At 39.0% G+C, this 12558-nt stretch overlaps 1 long non-coding RNA gene across 1 annotated transcript in view; it reads right to left on the bottom strand.

The window, feature by feature from the left end:
* The window catches only part of LOC149169978 (uncharacterized), a 33162-nt gene extending 25409 nt beyond the window's left edge, over window positions 1-7753 (bottom strand). The window contains exon 1 of the long non-coding RNA XR_016259433.1: window positions 7327-7753. This is a non-coding gene — a long non-coding RNA (uncharacterized LOC149169978). The remainder of the gene's footprint in view (window positions 1-7326) is intronic.
* Between the last annotated feature and the right edge of the window lie 4805 nt (window positions 7754-12558).

The following is a 12558-nucleotide window of genomic DNA, read 5'->3' as shown; positions in this document are numbered from 1 at the left end:
AGTATAAGCAGGTCGTGGTGGTCTTCTAGGAGTCTCCCACACAGACCGACGACCAGAACTAGAACCTCCACGTGAGGGTGTAGATGGAGGTGGCGAGAGCAAAGGAACAAGACTCGGACCTCGAGCACTGCTACTGGATGGTGGAGGTGGAGGTAGCAAGGCTACTGCAGTAGCTGCCGCTGCTTCATCTTCATCCCTTATAAGTTCCTCTTCCAGTTCTTCAAGATGCACTATACCATCCTCCAAATTGTCATCCTCTGGGTGATTGTCCCAAATTCTATATGTGGGATCCTCATAAGCCCGATCAGAGTAATGACTCAACAACCTCAACTTGTAGTGCACATAAACCAAGCTTTCTGCTCGGTTTTCATTGAGTCTGTTTCTTTTCACATTGTGTATGAAGCTGTAGGTGCTCCAACACCTCTCTGCAGAAGAAGTATTCACAACTTGTGATAGAACTTTTTTTGCCAATTTTGGCAAAAGTCCATGGTCGCCATATGTTTCCCACCATGTGAGAGCATCAAATCTGTCTTTGTCTTCCATTGCATGGAAGGTACCAAACAAACCAGTGCCACTGAAGTATCTGCCTATTTCAAGGCGCACAGTTGCACATTCCTCCCTGTTAGGTATCAACTTTTCCAATGCTTGCAAATATCCACTAGTTACCTCTGCATCTAAATGGGGTTTGGTCCTAATCCCACCCCATAGTGCAGGTTGGCCCAACCAAGATGTAGAGTAGTATTTTGGCGTAAGGATATACGCCAAGCAATGTAGTGGAAGATTAAGTTTATTCCACCGTACACACACAATCGTGAATCATTTTGTACAAGTCGAGATCTCTGTTATGAACAATATCTTCCCCAACATGGTATCCATCTGCTCATACACCTCGCCAATCACTGGTTTGTCTGTATCTGCAAACCGAATCATGTGATAAATGGGCTTGGTGAAATCCGACATTTGCCTCACACTTGTCCAAAACTGACCATCAAGAGCAGCCTCCTCCACCAGTTCAAAACCTTGCCTGTCAGCTGCATTTGTAGCCCTTTCCTTTAATACCTGCCAATGTGGACTTGATACCATGCTAGCCAATGACTCTCTTACCTTCAAAAGGCGCCTGAAGGTGAGGTAATAGCTACCAAATCTGGTCTTTCCAATCTTCAACAACTCCAATCTCGAGTGACTGCGGAAAAGGCCATGTGTATTGCTATGATTTGTAATAAATTTTATCATTTGTTTGCCTTTCTTGTACAAATCACCAATCCATTGGTATTGTGCATTTTTGTTCTTGACAACATCATGCATCAGAAGGTTCAATGTGTGAACCAAACATCCAGACCAAAATATGTTGGGGTATTTATCCTCAATAATTGCTCTCGCTGCCTTACAATTAGGAGCATTATCAGTGATGACTTGGATGACATTGTATGGCCCAATACGGTCAATTGTTTCAAGTAATGCTTCTGCAATGTTGATGCCGGTCCTGAACTTGTCTGAGTAATCATGTGCAGTTAGAAAGATGGCACCACTAACAGACACAGCAAGAACACTTATCAATGGCTTGCCTTTTACATTTGTCCATCCATCAGATACAATGGACACCCCATGGTCAGTCCAAGAACTTGTCATTCTATTCAAAGAATGTGATATTTTTGCTTTTTCATGATCAATTCCAACGGTTCTTGCCTTGTCATACCCAGGGCTCTTGTATCCTTTAGGGGCATCATTTATGGCAGAAACCATTTCGTGCCAATAAGGTGAGCGAAGAACATTGAATGGTATCCCACATGCATAGACAAACCTGTAAACCTTAGAATCCACATCATTCCTACACCCCTCATCAAGGAAATCTGATATGGTTCTACGCCTTAAACTTGATGACCCTGTGCCTCCATATCCACTGCCTTGGGAGGATGCTGAAGGAGTTATTTGTGCTTGTGATTGTGAGCTTGGTTCAAAGAAACCCCTTGATTTTTTTTATTTGTATTGGGCTCCCTCCTCTTCCCTTATGTATTTGGCTCTATCCACTGGACAAGTTTTGATTCCTATTTGTTTGTCTCCATCCCATGGCCTTTTCAACGCAGAGGTGTTTTCTGGCACGGGTGTATGAACCTGTGTAATCATTGTTGCAATGGGGGCAATGAAATTTAGTGGTTCCACCCCCTTTCCCTGCTTTAGGCCTGTTAACATATTTCCACAATGGGGTTTGGTCTCGTTTAGTTTTTTGAGAGTCATGTTCACCCTCCTCCAGCTCTTCTTCACCGGGGTTTTCATCAAATCCACTTTCTCCAGCTTCTTCATCCCCCTCTTCATTTTGGCCCCTCTATTTCCTACTCTCCAACACCATAATAACCATAAAAGGGACCAAGAAGAGGAAAATCCCAAGAAATATAGCCAGGTCCATGATGTTTGATATTTGTAGGGTTTTGAATCTGCAAATTAATTTAATTTATTTAAATTAATTAATTTAATAATTTTAATCTATTAATTTAATTTAGATTCATAATTTTTTACTAAATATAGTTAATAAACTAAATTAAACTACCTAAATTACTACCTAACTAAATTAAACTAACTAAAGTAACTAAATTACTAAGTTACTTACCTCTTTGCAGGCTTGCTCCTCGCTCCTCAGCACTTGCTCCTCGCTTCTCCTCGCTCCTTTGCTCTTGCTCTCCTTGCTTTGGCGCTCATACAAGTGATAATGAAATGTTTGTTTGCCCCATTGGGCTTTTAAAACAATTTTTTTTTTTAATTGGAAAAAAAATTCACGTCCGCGGCTTTTTTTCCGCTCGGATCGCTCCCAACGTCAGGCGATTCGCTCCCGGAGCGAATTTTTAATGCTTGGGAGCGATCGGGAGCGTTCGCTCCCCGATTGCTCCCGAGCGTTGAAAATTCGCTCCGGGAGCGACGGGGGCGACGCTCCCGATATCGCTCCCTAAATTGGCAGGGAGCGCAAACTTTTTTATCGGGAGCGCGCTCCCGACCCGCTCCCGCCCGGAGCGCGGATTGGGAGCGGGAGCGGGGGGGGAGAAGTGCTCCCCCGCAACACTGGGCTTCACCAAGAGCAAAGCAAATCCCAACCTATACTTCTTGTTGGTTGGACATGAGCCCCTCATTTCGGCATTGTATGTGGAAGATCTCATTCTAATAGATGAAAAGAGATTGATTGTAGGTTGCAAGCCAAACCTAATGTTAGAATTTGAGATGAAGGATATTGGGTCGATGCATTACTTTCTAGCATTAAGGTTTGGTAGCAATTGAGCGAGATCTTTCTCGCACATGGGAAGTACACTCTAGAGATACTAAAGAGATTCAAGATGGAGGACAAAAGACTCATGGTCACTCCGATGGTGACCAATTTCAAGAAGATTGATTCTTTAGTTTTAGAGTTGGTAGACTCCAAACAATATAGGCAATTGATTGGCTCATTGATGTATCTGGTCAACACTTGACCAAAAATTAGTTTTCCTATTAACACCTTGACTCAATTCATGGTAAAGGCAAAGCACATGCTTAGATATTTAGATGGCACAGTAGGATATGAATTACAATACCTTGATGGAGATGGTGTGAGTTTGCAGTTCTCAGATTCAAATAGGGCAGGCAATGATACAGATCGAAAGAGCACCTCTAGGTGTTGCTTCAATTTGGGGTTAGCCTCCATTTCTTGGTTCAACAAGAAGCATACCTCAATAGCACTGAGTTCATGTAAGGCAGAGTACTAGGCGACCAATCTAGCTAGTTATGAATCCATTTGGCTTCGCAAGCTACTCAAATGATTGTTTGGTAAGAAGCTTCAGCCAACAATGATCCACTACGATAACCAGAGTTGTATCAAACTCTTGGAGAATCTAGTGTTTCACGATAGGTCAAAACACATTGAGATCAAATACCACATCATCAAAGACAGGGTGTTGAAGGGAGCAGTCAAGCTCCAAAATATTTCTGATGAGGAGCAATTGGTAGAAATTTTCACCAAGCCCTTGTGAAGGGCAAGTTCATCTGGTTTTGAGACAACTTTGGAGTGGTGGAGAATACCTTCCTCACTAAGGAGTGTTAGTGTTTGTAGCACAAACAAGTATTTCCATGAGGGTGTCTAGTTATCGAAATCATCATTAAATGCAACCTATGTTTTTTACAGAACTTCACTTTCTTAATTAATTAGGTGAATTTTTTTTATTAAAGTGACTAAAGTGGGTCACTTAACGATTTAATTGAAAAAGAACCATTGATCCCATGGTTAGATCTTAATTGTTGAAGATTAGGATTTTGGCTCATGGTAAAGCTATAAAAGAAAAGGAGGGCAAAGGGCAAAGACACAAAGCATTTCACATGTCACGTGAGTGAAGAAAAAAAATCAAAGATCTGATTTTCAACCGTTGGCAAGAAGTTCAACAGTAGTTCAGCAAGGAGAAGGCAATTAGACAGTAGCAAGGAGAAAAACAATCATACAGCCCAGCGGAGTAGGTCGTACAGCCATCAAGACAGAATTCACACAATTGTACAAATTGAAAAGGGACCACACATTTGGTGCAGATATGCCTTGATTTTTGTACAGACTAAAACTTTTCCAGGTTTGTTGTTCTTTTGTTAATTTATCAAATCCATTTTCCCTATAAGGGGCTCTTGTAAGTTCTGAAGATATTTTGAATGGTGAACTGCTCTAGAAGAGCATAATTAATTGTGCATTGGGTGTGTTGCTTTTCTCGTTTTTCGCTGCATTCATGAGTTAATAATTCTAGCAAGTAACTAGATCTTATGTGTTTGTTTCGATAGTTGGTTTTAAGATAATCTAACAATGGATCTAGATGAAGGTTTCTAGACAGAAATGTTTTCTAAAAATAAATGTAATAGTGCAACAAAATCCCTCACCCCAAAGACAACTACCAAGGTCATAGTCACCATTAAGTCATTTCTCAACAAAGGTTGCCAATGAAACTTCATTTAGTGCCATGAATCAGGAAGGTAGTGAGTGCAGATGATGCTCTCTAGCACTTAAAATAAGCCTAATAATGACGAACAGAATATTTTGCTTGACTAAAGTCTAAGATACATCCATGATTGTGAATTTTCATAAGCATATTGAAAACAATGTTTCAATTATTAATGACAAGACATGCTTAAGGGAGCTTCTCAATTAGCCAAGCTCAGGCTTGGGCTCAAGATGGCAACAAGTGTTGAGAAATCTAGGGCATTCAAAGTTAACAATTTCTCTGCTTGATAATTGCTTGTAATGCACTTACACTTCTTTATCTTATAGTCTTTTCTTTGTTAGCTTATTAATGTGTTCTTTCATCAAGACAATTACCAAAATGCATAATCAAAAGACAAGTGATACAGCATGTAGGCTTCTTCTCACCTCTTGAGAGGAAAACCAGATCAAAATTCTTCTTCTAGATCTTCAATTGTTAAGTACCAAGACCATGACACGGACCCTTGACTCTAGTATCCTCCCAAGAACCTTGTCACCAACCTTGATGCTCTGCCTCTTCCTTCCTTTGCCTTTTATTCTTGATCTTGAACTGCTCTCCTTGACTCCTTCCAGAGAAACTCGGCCTCTATCCTTCTTACTGCTCCTTCTCAACTTCCCCTAGAGAATCTCGATCTCTAGGTCTTTACTTCGACCTTTCTAGAAGAATCCTTTCTTGCTTGCCTAGAAGAAACTTCACTCTCCTATCTTTGCACTGCCTAGAAGAAACTCCTTTTTCGTTGACCTAGAAGAAACCCTAACTTCGTATTACCAAGAAGAACCCTTCTTCGCACTTATGTTCTTCTTTCTTTTCGTACTTCTACTTCTTCCCTTTCTTCGCACTTCTTGTCTCAAAACAGATCGAGTTGCTTGATCGAATTGTATTTCTTCAAGTGAGGCCGAGTAGGCTATATATACACTTCTCAAGTTCTTAGGGCCGACATGACAGTTGGAGGTAGACCGACTTGTTCTAGAGAGTTCCTTCATCGTTGTAGGCCGACTTCAAGAGGATAGATAGATGACAAGTTCTTGGAGGATACTTTACATAGACAATATTGACCTTTCACAAAGTGTAACATGACTTCATTTACATGACAATGACTCTTACATTTTATCACTAAATGACACAAAAATCAGAAAGACTCTCAATAGGAGTCTTGACTCAAAAACAAAATCCTTGCTTATGAAACCCATGAAGCAAGTTAATAAAATAATTTCTTATTTCTTATTTACATCTCATTACATAAAAACATATTTACATGTCATTATGAAAACAGAACCTAGTTACGCTTTTCAACAACAAGGGGATATCCTGCATTCCCTAGGCGAGACCTGCAATCAAGGGTTTAGACTGAAAATTATCCAACTCCTCGAAAGTTTGGACACCTTAATGACATTGAAATGTGTTGAAGAAAAAGGTACCAAGGAGGTGTTTTCTAGTGCATTTGCCTTTTTGCCTAGGAAGACACTTCAAAACACGTTTTTAGCATGTAACTTTATGAGTTATATTAAAGTCATGATAAAGTCACTTTATAAAGTACTTTATGTACTATGTACTTTTAAAAATTAAAGTTACTTTATGTTTTAGAGTTAACATTATGTGGAGAAAAAGTACATGGTACAAAATATAAAGTGATAAAATGACTAGGAGTCATTAAAGAGGGGGACCACATGAAAAGGGGGTCAAGTGAGGGAATGATCTCCACCATTGATCTAGAGGACTGAGATCTAATCTCAGCACTTGATCAAAAAGGGTTAGGGTTTCCTAACTTAATGAAGCTGAAAGGAAGAAAAAAGGTAGAAGGCTATTCTATTCTTCATGTGCATTTGGAGAAGTTATGAGGAGCCAAAAAAAAGGGAGAGGAGTATGTTGGGATTACAAGGCTACGCAGGAGAAAAATGTACAGAAAAAGTCGCCATTAATCTGAGTTTTATGCAGAGGTTCCTGGCATGCAAATCTAGGAGTTCAAGCTGTGCTGACAGCCCGAAATTCCTGGGTGTTTTGCACTGGTTATTTTGTGGAGCATTGAGAAAGACTCTCAGCGAAAATCCTTGGAGAACACAGTTGTTTCCAGCTCAACTTTCTGATAAATTCAGTCTGCTGGCCCGAAATTTCAAGAGAGTGATCAGATATTCTTGCACGCAGGTTGAGGTTGATATAGAGGGTTTTCTGCACCAGATTTGAGGCACACTGGAGAAGAGGCTGTCTTTAGATCTGAGGTCGAATTCTTAGTAGAAAAGTGACAGTGATTTTGTCAAAAAATTTGGAACAGTGAGGCAAATTTCAGATCTAGAGTTGAAGCTTTGTCACAAACTTCAGGGAAGCAGGCTTGATATTCAAGGGAGATAAGTACCTTGATGTGTTAAAATCTCTGTAATTATTTCCTCTAATATAAGCTAATATAGTCCTCTCCTTAGTAGTGGTTTTCCCAACTGTGGGGTTTTCCAGGGTCACTGTTGACCAAAATCACTGTGTTAAATTATGTGTGTTTGTCTACTTATTTTTTTATAAGCTGAAAAGAAAAATGAAAAGTGTATAGTCGTCCTGTTGTGTTTCGAAATAATTTGCATTATCAGTTTTTATATCAGCTAACACTTGGGGATGTGGGCATTAAACACTATGCAAAACACTTGAAACTGGGAGGGGCCACAGATTTAATAATTTCTACATAAATTCAATAATTTAATATGTGAGACCATTGGTTTCCAAGTCAAGAGAGATAAGTACCTTGATGTGTTAAAATCTCTGTAATTATTTCCTCTAATATAAGCTAATATAGTCCTCTCCTTAGTAGTGGTTTTCCCAACTGTGGGGTTTTCCAGGGTCACTGTTGACCAAAATCACTGTGTTAAATTCTGTGTGTTTGTCTACTTATTTTTTTATCAGCTGAAAAGAAAAATGAAAAGTGTATAGTCGTCCTGTTGTGTTTTGAAATAATTTGCATTATCAGTTTTTATATCAGCTAACACTTGGGGATGTGGGCATTAAACAATATGCAAAACACTTGAAACTGGGAGGGGCCACAGATTTAATAATTTCTACATAAATTCAATAATTTAATATGTGAGACCATTGGTTTCCAAGTCAAGAGACAAAATTCAGTAAATCTAAAGGTTTGTTATTTAATATGACGAGCCTAGATCTTAATAAAGAAAACCCATTGATCAATCTTAGTGGAAAGCAACAGGTCAATACAGTGGTGATAAGCATCCTTTTACCGCCCAAGTCTGTTGCAGTTTTAGATGGTGTTCTTGACCATGTTCTGATCACACAGCGGGCTGTGACCATGTTCAGTTTGGATCAATCATGTGATAGGAAATGCAAAGTTACAGCTTCAGGGGTTGATTTGGATATTTTTCAAGACTACATCTTTCAGAACATGTTATTCCCAAATCCTATCATAGAAATAAAGCCAACATCCATCTCAAGGACATTATTTGAAAAGAAAGTGAAGCTTTAAAAAACTATGATCTCACTGCCTGACAGGTATGGTTTTGGGCTCATAAAAACATTCAGCTCTCAATCGTGAGCATCTTCTCTAAATTCTGTTAATAAAATGGGATTGTATATGGGCTTTACTGTTAATGCTGCCAGAGAACAAAATTCAGTGTAAGTCAGAGTATCTCCATCGATCTGAAGTATTTTGAAACCACACCAGATTGTTGGCATATGCTTCATGTGGGAGAATTGTATCCAATCAGTAAACAAGATCAGATCAAGAGACAAGGGTCTGGATTACATATTGGCCATAATATGGGACTTGGGAAGACGTTGCAGGTTATAATTTTTCTAATGTAGTCCGTAAATCTCAGGTTGAAGATTGCCCTTCTTGTAACATCACTGAATGTACTACATAACTGGAGACAAGAATTTGCCAAGTGGCAACCTTTTGATTTAAACCTATGTTGCCAGGAAACGTGGGTGCGGGGACGGGGACGGCATTTTTGGAAACAGGGTGCGTGGGTTCGTCGGGTAATATAATAATATTAAATTTTAATAATTAAATTTTATAAATTATAAATTTATAATTAATAATAAATATGAAATTTGAACATGCACATCATTAGAAGGAAATGCCCCATGCATGGTGTGCTCTGTGGTAAAGCAATCCCAAAAAGTTAAAAGTTAAAACAGTGGCAGCCTTACCCTTCCACAAAACACGCTTATTCATTTAGGCATATTTTCCTAGTTTTAATCTTAACATGATGTTATCAGAATGCTGTGAGAAATTGGCAGATTTTGATACTTAATTTAGCCATTGTCCAAAATAGCCCTTCGCCATTTAACAACATCAGCTGATTACAGCTTATGGCTGGTCTCGACTCTCAATCCTACTTTCTATTTGACCGAAAATGTCTGAACCTGTATGTGTGCATTTACAGTTTATAATTTGAGGGTTATTAAGTTATTAACTTATTTGGCTTGGGAATGAATGTTTCATAAATTATTAAATTCATTCCAAATTGATTTACAAGAATCTACAGGCTCAAATTACAGAGTAAGAGGTCTCTTTTCCAGTTCTGGTTTCGATGCCATACAATATTAAAGGCATTGAAGATCCACAAATACAGGAGATCCATAATTTACATTGAGACTCTAACAAACCTTGGGCATAAGTTTTGAAATTGTTTTTATAGCATAAGACTAATGGAGAGACTGATCATAAGAGTCTCCTGTGGTAGGAAGGGACTCATGAATGTGCAAACAGCTACCCTTTTTTTTCCAACTATGGTCATCACCTTATTAAATATTTCCACAAAGCTACAGGCAATATGATATGATATTCTGCTTGTGGGATTGTACACCCATAATGTTCCTTTAATAATATTGAGATATCATAATCATATATGATTTCAGAATACTGTGTCGCTCATAAGTTTTGAAAAACTTATCACTGTTGATAAATTTTTACAATGATTCATTACCCTTGAGCAGCACGTCATGCCCACAGAGCAATGCTAAGGCATGTGAACAAAGACAGTCTTCGGAAACTGTAATCTTTTGAAATGAGAACACGGGTCTACAGAGAACAGAGAACACGGGTCTATAGGCCTGGGTTTTTGGTTTTAAACTTTTAACGAAAATTGAAATAATAAAATTGCAAAGGAAAACTTGTAAATACCACGGTCCACTGCCGTTGAAGTTGCTCTGTCCATTGCCGCTGAAGCTGCCCACTGCCGCTGGATTTAGGGTTTCTTAAGTTTACCTTTGTTATAAGTTATTTATTAAATTTCAATAAAAAAAAATTAATTGAAAATTAAATTTTTAACATAGTTTTTTATGAAGAACCCAAAGAACCCAACCCGAAGAACCCGAAGAACCCAAAGAACCCAACCTGAAGAACCCAAGAACCCAAGCACCCGAAGCACCCGAAGAACCCAAGCACCCGAAGAACCCAAGAACCCAAGAACTCATTAAAGGAAAAGAACCCAATTTTTTTCGTTGAACAACCCGGTTCTTCTGGGTTCGTCTGGGAAGAACCCGTACCCGAATCTGGTACTTAGGTGCGGGAACCCCGGACGGGTTCGAGAACCCCACCCCTGGGTGCGGGTACCCGTGCAACACAGATTTAAACCCTTTACCAGCTTTCATGTTTGAGGATGTTCCAAGGAGAACATAGAGAAAGCAAGGTTATTAACAAAGTGGAGGAACAAAAGGTGGAGTTCTACGGATAGCTATGTCGCATTTCAAAACATATCTTGAGGAAAATATGTGAAAGGAAAGGCTGTCACAGATGACGAGGCTTTGCAAAGTGGTCCTCATTTACTCATTTGTGATGAGGCGCACATGAATAAAAGAAAAAAAAACACACAAACGTCGATATAACATAGGCATTAAAACAAGTGAAGACCCAACATAGAATTTCATTGACATGTTCTCCTTTACAAAATAATTTGATGGAAAGCTATTGTATGGTAGACTTTGTAAGAGAAGGATTTCTGAGAAAATAACCAGAGTTCAGAAAACGTTTTTCAAAATTCAACGGAAACTAGGAAGCATGCTAATTCAACTGCAGATGATGTGAAAATAATGAATTAGAATGTAAAAATTTCTCATTTCCCACCCCGGTTTTCAATTTCACCTTATTTCTCCAAAATAGTTAAATGCCCTTTCCCATATCCATACATTTAACAACTGAAAAATAAATTTTGCTGAAAACACAAATTCTGGAAATTTTACAGAATGCTGGAAAATGCAGAAATATAAAAATCAACGCATATAAACAGCCATTCAACACATTTAAACACAGTAATTTTCGGTCAAGGTGACCCTGGAGAAACCCCCTACAACTCTTGGGGAAAACCAGTTCGAGAGCTCCTTATTTCTGAAAAATGCTTTTTACAGTGAGAAATATTCAACGAAAAATCAGCAAGTAAACTTTTACAACTTATCTCGTTTTCCGTGCCTCACAGCCAACTGGAAAAACTTGCAAACAGCAAAATCTGAACAACAATAAATGTTGTACGTCCTCCTCGATTTCTGTGCCAATTTTCAGCCTTAAATTTTGTTGTACAGCCTGCCTAGAAAATCGTGCAAGCTGCCATAAATTCTGTTGTACGATTTCCTCGATTTCTGTGCCGAAAACTGTTGTACGGCCTTCTTGAAAATTTGCTATACGGCCTCCTTGAAAATTGTGCCAGCAAACTTAGATTTCTACTCCTCGATTTTTGTGCAAACTGTTGTACGGCCTCCTTGAAAATCATGCCCAAAAATCTGCCTTTCACTGTATGCTAACTCAACTGTACGGACTTGCTGCAATGCTGCCTTGGAATGTGTGCCAAGTTGTTGCCTCCTTCTCCTCCCTGTCCAGAAATCTCCCTTGCTCTCTTGATCTCCTTCTTCCAATCTGCTCATGAAAGAATGAATGACCTTTTCCTCCTTTTCCTCATTTAATCTAACCCTAAGTGACTTTTGGGTGATCCCTAAATCCAATGGCTGAAATAGATTGAGATCTAGGGCTGAGATTAAATGCTCATTTAAATCTCACTTTCTATTTTTTAGTTCACCCCACTTTAATAAAGACCCACTTAGTCATTTATTTCCAAAGTCACCTTTCCTTTCTAATTTTACATTGACCTTATTAAAGTCACTTTAAAATTAGACTTTAGTAACTTTATCACTTAAAGACACTTTTAACTTAGATTTGACTTTATAAAAATTATAAAAGCCGCTTTAGGAGAAAAATTATTTTCTTTTGGACACTTTTCCCTAGGCCAAAGATCAAAGCCTTAGGGAACCACCTGTCCTCCGATACCAAATTTCAACACTCCCTCTTACCGAGGAAGGTGTTCCTCACCACACCCATCTTGTCTCTGAAGCAGTCATGCTTGCCCCATGGTAAGGCTTTGGTAAGAATATCTGCAACCTGCTCATCAATGGGAATATACTCGAGCTTCACAGCGCCCTTCTAAACACAGTCTCTGACGAAATGATATTTGATCCCGATATGCTTTGACCTGTCATGAAATACTGGATTCTCCGTGAGTTTAATGCAACTCTGATTATCACAGTAAATCACTGAAGGTCTCAACGGCTGACCAAATAAGCCAAACAACATCTTGCGAAGCCAGATGGCCTCACAACT

The sequence above is a fragment of the Pinus tabuliformis genome, chromosome 4_2 (assembly GCF_031772625.1).
Source record: "Pinus tabuliformis cultivar Carrire ecotype Pingquan chromosome 4_2, CPIR1, whole genome shotgun sequence".
NCBI classification, from domain to species: Eukaryota; Viridiplantae; Streptophyta; class Pinopsida; order Pinales; family Pinaceae; genus Pinus; species Pinus tabuliformis.
Note: the sequence above shows the minus strand (reverse complement) of the source record. Positions and strands in the feature narration are given on the sequence as shown.